Raw genomic sequence first — 7,786 nt, 5'->3', positions numbered from 1 at the left:
GTGTATTGCTTGTGAGAAAGTTGCATTTCGGGTTCTTATTTAGAGAGAATAAATTGGGTGTGCCTCATAGTTCTTTGCATGAATTGCTTGTGCGTGAAGCCCATGATGGAGGTTTAATGGGACATTTTGGCATTGCAAAGACTTTAGATGTTCTAAAAGAACATGATGTTGAAAGAATATATGAGAAGTGTATCACTTGCAAACATGCTAAGTCTAGAGTTTTACCCCATGGATTGTACAACCCTTTACCCATACCTAGCGAACCTTGGGTTGATATTTCTATGGACTTTGTTTTGGGTTTACCTAGGTCAAAAAGGGGAAAGGATTCTGTTTTTGTTGTTGTTGATAGGTTTTCATAGATGGCACACTTCATTCGATGTCACAAAACAGATGATGCAACAAACATAGCTAATTTGTTTTTCAAGAAAATAGTCAGATTGCATGGAGCACCAAGGAGCATAGTTTCAGATCGAGATGCTAAGTTCTTGAGCCACTTTTGGAAAACTTTGTGGGGTAAGTTGGGTACTAAACTTTTGTTTTCTACTACTTGTCATCCACAAACTGATGGACAAAACTGAGGTTGTAAATAGAACTTTATCCACTTTGTTGCGGGCCATTATTCAAAAGAACTTGAAAACTTGGGAAGAATGTTTGCCACATGTTGAATTTGCTTACAATAGAATTGTCCATTCAGCTACTAAATTTTCACCATTTGAGATAGTATATGGTTTTAATCCATTAACTCCTTTTACCTATTGATGAGTGTTCTAGTATGAGAGAATTTGTCAAGCAATTGCATGAGAGAACGCAACAACACAGAGAAAAGAGAACTAAACAATATGCTACTCAAGCCAACAAAGGACGTAAGCAAGTGGTTTTTCAGCCTGGAGATTAGGTTTGGGTGCATATGAGAAAGGAGAGGTTGCCAGCACAAAGGCATTCCAAGTTGCTTCTAAGGGGAGATGGTCCATGTCGAGTGGTTGCATGGATCAACGACAATACCTACAAATTGGATCTTCCTGATGAGTATAATGTGAGTGCTAGTTTTAACGTTTCTGATCTTTCTCCTTTTGATGTAGGTGAAGATTCGAGGACAAATCCTTTTGAGTGGGGGAATGATGAGAATCATCAAGAGAATATCATTAAAGCTTCAAGTGATCATTTTCACATTCATGGAGGCCCAATTACAAGAGCTAAGCATGCTGCTTTAGGGTGAACGTTGTGAGAAAACAATTTCATTTTATAAAAATCAGTTTTGGAGGATAAATAGGACTTTTCTTATGCACAGGATCCTCAGGCTTAAGGCAAGTGCAGAGCATACTCAGTATGAAAATTTAGAGGCGAGCGTACCCTTATATTCCTGAATCTGCCCAAATCAATGAATCACAATTTCCTATCATGAGTCCTTACAATCTCTACAAACAAAAAACTTCTCTCACCAGAAGTATTCGAACCCTCATCTCCACAAAAAGACCATTACCCAAAGAGTACATCCAGTCTTCTATACTAGATCAATGTGCTTTACAAGCCTCTCAAAGTGAGCAGTATGTCACTTTAGAAATACCCTCAGATCTCGTAGCAAATTGGAAACGAGAAGGGTATACCCATCTTCATCTTGGTGGTAATAGATTGATTTTGACTCTCCATGGCAGAAAAGGTTTACCTGTTACAGCCAGAATTGCTCTTCTCGACACCAAGTTCAAACAATACCAACATGCTATTATAGGAACCGTTCTGACCACCCTCCATGCTGGTAGTGTCCTATTAACCTTTTACCCAAATTTCAACCTCTCTCTTGAGGATCCCAACCTTCCAACAACCCTCAAAGTTCAAATCCAGCTCCAGGGAGCAGAACAAACTCCCACATCAAAGATTGCAACCCTTCACCACCAAATAGTGTATCGATTACAAAATCATGCACTAGATCTTCCTACACCTCACACCACATCTGATGCCTTAATGATCCTTGCCGACACAGACACAATTCCAACCATCATCCAAATTCCCAAACAAATCCAGAAACAAGAATTGCTCAAACTCATGCCTCTTGAATGGCTTACCAATTATTAGCACTTCCACCAAAACTTTGAACCAGTTCAAACATATGTGAAATTTTGACTTTGGTTCTGAAATTTTGACTTTGGATTTTGATTTTTTGGGTGAAGAAGGCTTTGGTGGAGGAGTTGGTTGGAGATGTGGGAATCTAAAGAAGTGATTGTATACAGGTGGTTGAGGTCTTGATGGTGTATAGAAAGGTGAATATGATTCAAAACACTAGAGGAGGAATAGGTGTGGTCGGACGAGTCTTTTCAGCATCAATTTTCACCAATTCAGCTTTGAGTTTTCTGATCTCTGCTTCTTTCTTGTTAAATTCTGGACCCCATATGTGATTGTTGATCATTCGTCTGAGATCAGTATCTAGGTCAGTGATACGGTCTTGTAGATGTATGTACATCTGATCAAGACGATTGCTCGATCAATTTTCTTTTCGAGTTGTTGAAGAGTTTGATTCTGAGCATTGGCATTTTTGGTTTGCCAATTTAAAATAGCTTCATATTGTTTTGGTTCTTCAGGTTGCCTAGAGGCTATAACTAGGGATTGGACAAAAGGTTTTGAGACAACTCTAGTTTGAGTGTCTGTCTGTTTTTCAAGTGGAGGGAATGACTCTTCATAAGATTGTCTTGAAAACATTAGGCATGATCTTATTGGTTGAACAGGAGGTTTGGGATCTGGAGGAGGTTGTGGAGGAAAAGATTTACAAGATGTTTTTGGATGAGAGGTGTTTTCCTTTTTCTTTTTCTTTCTCCTCATGACTTCCAGTTCGTCATCAACATCCGTATCATCTAGGCAAGGACAATCTGGATTGCACATATGGACTTCAGGAACATCCCATAAAAAGTGACCATTGATTTTGTCAGGATATACGAGATACCCTTCTGATGAGAAACCATGAATGGGAACACGGCACTCATGGCCTTCAAAGAGGGTGAACGTTGTGAGAAAACAATTTCATTTTATAAAAATCAGTTTTGGAGGATAAATAGGACTTTTCTTATGCACAGGATCCTCAGGCTTAAGGCAAGTGCAGAGCATACTCAGTATGAAAATTTAGAGGCGAGCGTACCCTTATATTCCTGAATCTGCCCAAATCAATGAATCACAATTTCCTATCATGAGTCCTTACAATCTCTACAAACAAAAAACTTCTCTCACCAGAAGTATTCGAACCCTCATCTCCACAAAAAGACCATTACCCAAAGAGTACATCCAGTCTTCTATACTAGATCAATGTGCTTTACAAGCCTCTCAAAGTGAGCAGTATGTCACTTTAGAAATACCCTCAGATCTCGTAGCAAATTGGAAACGAGAAGGGTATACCCATCTTCATCTTGGTGGTAATAGATTGATTTTGACTCTCCATGGCAGAAAAGGTTTACCTGTTACAGCCAGAATTGCTCTTCTCGACACCAAGTTCAAACAATACCAACATGCTATTATAGGAACCGTTCTGACCACCCTCCATGCTGGTAGTGTCCTATTAACCTTTTACCCAAATTTCAACCTCTCTCTTGAGGATCCCAACCTTCCAACAACCCTCAAAGTTCAAATCCAGCTCCAGGGAGCAGAACAAACTCCCACATCAAAGATTGCAACCCTTCACCACCAAATAGTGTATCGATTACAAAATCATGCACTAGATCTTCCTACACCTCACACCACATCTGATGCCTTAATGATCCTTGCCGACACAGACACAATTCCAACCATCATCCAAATTCCCAAACAAATCCAGAAACAAGAATTGCTCAAACTCATGCCTCTTGAATGGCTTACCAATTATTAGCACTTCCACCAAAACTTTGAACCAGTTCAAACATATGTGAAATTTTGACTTTGGTTCTGAAATTTTGACTTTGGATTTTGATTTTTTGGGTGAAGAAGGCTTTGGTGGAGGAGTTGGTTGGAGATGTGGGAATCTAAAGAAGTGATTGTATACAGGTGGTTGAGGTCTTGATGGTGTATAGAAAGGTGAATATGATTCAAAACACTAGAGGAGGAATAGGTGTGGTCGGACGAGTCTTTTCAGCATCAATTTTCACCAATTCAGCTTTGAGTTTTCTGATCTCTGCTTCTTTCTTGTTAAATTCTGGACCCCATATGTGATTGTTGATCATTCGTCTGAGATCAGTATCTAGGTCAGTGATACGGTCTTGTAGATGTATGTACATCTGATCAAGACGATTGCTCGATCAATTTTCTTTTCGAGTTGTTGAAGAGTTTGATTTTGAGCATTGGCATTTTTGGTTTGCCAATTTAAAATAGCTTCATATTGTTTTGGTTCTTCAGGTTGCCTAGAGGCTATAACTAGGGATTGGACAAAAGGTTTTGAGACAACTCTAGTTTGAGTGTCTGTCTGTTTTTCAAGTGGAGGGAATGACTCTTCATAAGATTGTCTTGAAAACATTAGGCATGATCTTATTGGTTGAACAGGAGGTTTGGGATCTGGAGGAGGTTGTGGAGGAAAAGATTTACAAGATGTTTTTGGATGAGAGGGGTTTTCCTTTTTCTTTTTCTTTCTCCTCATGACTTCCAGTTCGTCATCAACATCCGTATCATCTAGGCAAGGACAATCTGGATTGCACATATGGACTTCAGGAACATCCTATAAAAAGTGACCATTGATTTTGTCAGGATATACGAGATACCCTTCTGATGAGAAACCATGAATGGGAAGTTTCTTTTCTTGGCCAGTTTGAACTGCTGTAATCATAACAGTATAGGAAAGTCTTGGAGTATTTGAAACAGGTTTTGGCTTAGGTGTTTGAAAGGATAGTTTGACTTGACCATTTTGTCTTCTTTCAAACATGGCTTTAGTTGTTTAAACTGGTTCAGAATTTTGGTGAAAATGCTCATAGTTGGTCAACCATCCAAGAGGCATTAGTTTGAGCAACTCTTGTTTCTGGATTTGTTTAGGAATTTGGATGATGGTTGGAATTGTGTCTGTGTCAGCAAGAATCATCAAGGCATCAGATGTTGTGTGAGGTGTAGGAAGATCTAGTGCATGATTCTGTAATCGATACACTATTTGGTGATGGAGGGTTGCAATCTTTGTTGTGGGTGTTTGTTCTGCTCCTTGGAGCTGGATCTGGACCTTAAGGGTTGTTGGAAGGTTGGGATCCTCAAGAGAGAGGTTGAAATTTGGGTAAAAGGTTAACAGAATACTACCAGCATGGAGTGTAGTCAGGACGGTTCCTATAACAGCATGCTGGTACTATTTGAACCTGGTGTCTAGGAGAGCAATCCTTGTTGTAACATGTAAGCCTTTTCTACCATGGAGGGTTAGAATCAGTCTGACACCACCAAGATGAAGATCGGTATACCCTTCTCATTTCCAGGTTGCTACGAGATCTGAGGGTATTTCTAAAGTGACATATTGTTCACTTTGAGAGGCTTGTAGAGCGCACTGATCTAGTTAGTTTGAACTACTGTAATCATAGTAGTATAGGAAAGTCTTGGAGTATCTGAAACAAGTTTTGGCTCAAGTGTTTGAAAGGATAGTTTGACTTGACCATTTTGTCTTCTCCAACCAACTCCTCCACCAAAGCCTTCTTCACCCAAAAAATCAATATCCAAAGTCAAAATTTCAGAACCAAAGTCAAAGACCACTTCATCTTCATCAGTATGGCATCTCCTAGATGTTGAGATATAATGGTTTTATTTTAAACACTTTGGCATGTTCTCAGCAATTATTAGAATTTTCGGCAATCTCGTGCTGGTTCCACAAATTTTTTTCCTTTTTTCTTCGCCACACCTATTGCATTATCCTTTTTGGTTTTTTTCTTTACTTATATATAGCCCCTACTGTTTTCTCTTCCTGTTTACCACTTACGATTATTTAAAACTTTTTGGATTCTATCGCTAATTCTTTACAGTTCTTGTGCTTTGATTTGTCTAATCATTTAAGACGCCATCTTGACGTGGACAAGATATTGTAAGAACTATACATGTGAATTCTGTTATGATGGAATTTGTTTCGCGCTCTTAAATTTTGGGTATGCAAATTTATACAGCTGGTGTTTTTAGGAATTAGTGTATGTTAGCTAGATTTTTATATTTTATGGCAATTCATCAACTGCTTATAGATAATGATAATAGCAACCTGTTAGCCACTCTTGCTATGTTGAGGCTTCAATGTATAACAGAAATTGAAACATAATTGCTCAAGTTTGAGAAATATATTGCCTACTAATTCTTGGGATGTAATATTAATTACCCAATCCCATTTCTTATAGCTTTTCCTTAATAATTTTCTATTATTATTTTCCATAATTTCTATAATTATAGAAATTATAATTTCTTTTTTTGTTCTCTATCAGTTTAATCTTTTACAACAATTTCATCTAGTTAAATAAGAAGTTGGTGTTGTAATTGATGGTACAATTAGCTTTAAACTTTCATATAGTGGATTTTAATTTACTAATGGATTTTTGTTACTTACAATATGCTATTGTTTATAATTTGCAGCCATGTTTACATGGAGATAGGGGTTGTGGTAGCTGGTGAAAAGATTGATGTAGCAACTGTAATTCCAGAGCAGTACACCTTAAAGAAGTTGTGGCAAGATGTAAAGGATGTGTGCTTTGACAAGCCTATAAGACATGCTAACAAAGTGAGAGTTTATGTCATGTTGCCATGGGAAACATCTAATATGCATGTAAAACCTGACTCTGACCTTCAAGACACATTCAAAAAGCTGAAACTGAAGAGTTATTCTTGGCCATTATTCATTATCAGAACGAAGTTAGATGTAACCCCTATTTCTCTGGATCAGAATGAGAATGAAGAGACTCCCCTGGCCAGTTTCATGTTCCACAAGTTTCTGAGCTTGATTGGTTTGATTTTGCTGAAGTAAATGAATCTGCTTTGCCTGACTGGAATGCTTAAATCAAATCTGTTGTTGGATGTTCTGCTACTGCAGCTGAAGAGATTGAAGGCAACGAAGATGATGATAGCACAACTAGTGGGTTTGTTAATACTTATGATAGTATACGTGTTCCTGATCATGAAAATAATACAGAGGAAGTGGAATCTGTTGTAAGTGATGATGAATTAATTTTAACAACGAAGATGAGTGGGATGCGAGATTGGATGCCTATGAGTCTGGAGATGACAGTGGGGTAGATTTAGACGGTGAAGATGAAAACGTTCAACTTGCTGCTTGTAGGTATGAAGCAAATTATGGTGGCTTCGAGTTCACTCCTGATGGTGACAATATTATACTTAGAATTGGACAGCTATTCAAGACAGCTGATGAGTTTAGAAATGTTGTCAAAGTTGACATAATAAAAAATGGGTTTAGACTTAAAAGGGTGAAAATGAGAAGAGTAGGGTGACAATGAAGTGTTCGGCTTTAGGATGTACTTGGAGAATACACGCGAGTCTAAATTGGAATAAGAAACATTTCCAAATTAAAAGTCATATGCCCAAACATAGTTGTGAAAGAAACAGTGAAAACTATGAAGCAAATTCAACATGGATTGATGCTACATTCCTTCATTTATTCAGAGCTAACATAGAAGTTCCTATTGATGTGCTCGGGTCAGAATTATTCAGAAATTATGGCCTTAGAGCTGCTTGGTCAAGACCATAATGCCATTTTCACAAAGCTATTCAGGTACATGCATGCAATCTTAGCCTCAAATCATGGTTCAACAGTGTCGTTAGAAAAAGATTGGCTTGGTGGTGGGGTGAATCCTCACTTTAATTTTTTTTTTGTATTTTTTGA

This window comes from Citrus clementina, unplaced genomic scaffold, assembly GCF_000493195.1.
Source record: "Citrus clementina cultivar Clemenules unplaced genomic scaffold, Citrus_clementina_v1.0 scaffold_5, whole genome shotgun sequence".
NCBI classification, from domain to species: domain Eukaryota; kingdom Viridiplantae; phylum Streptophyta; class Magnoliopsida; order Sapindales; family Rutaceae; genus Citrus; species Citrus x clementina.
Note: the sequence above shows the minus strand (reverse complement) of the source record.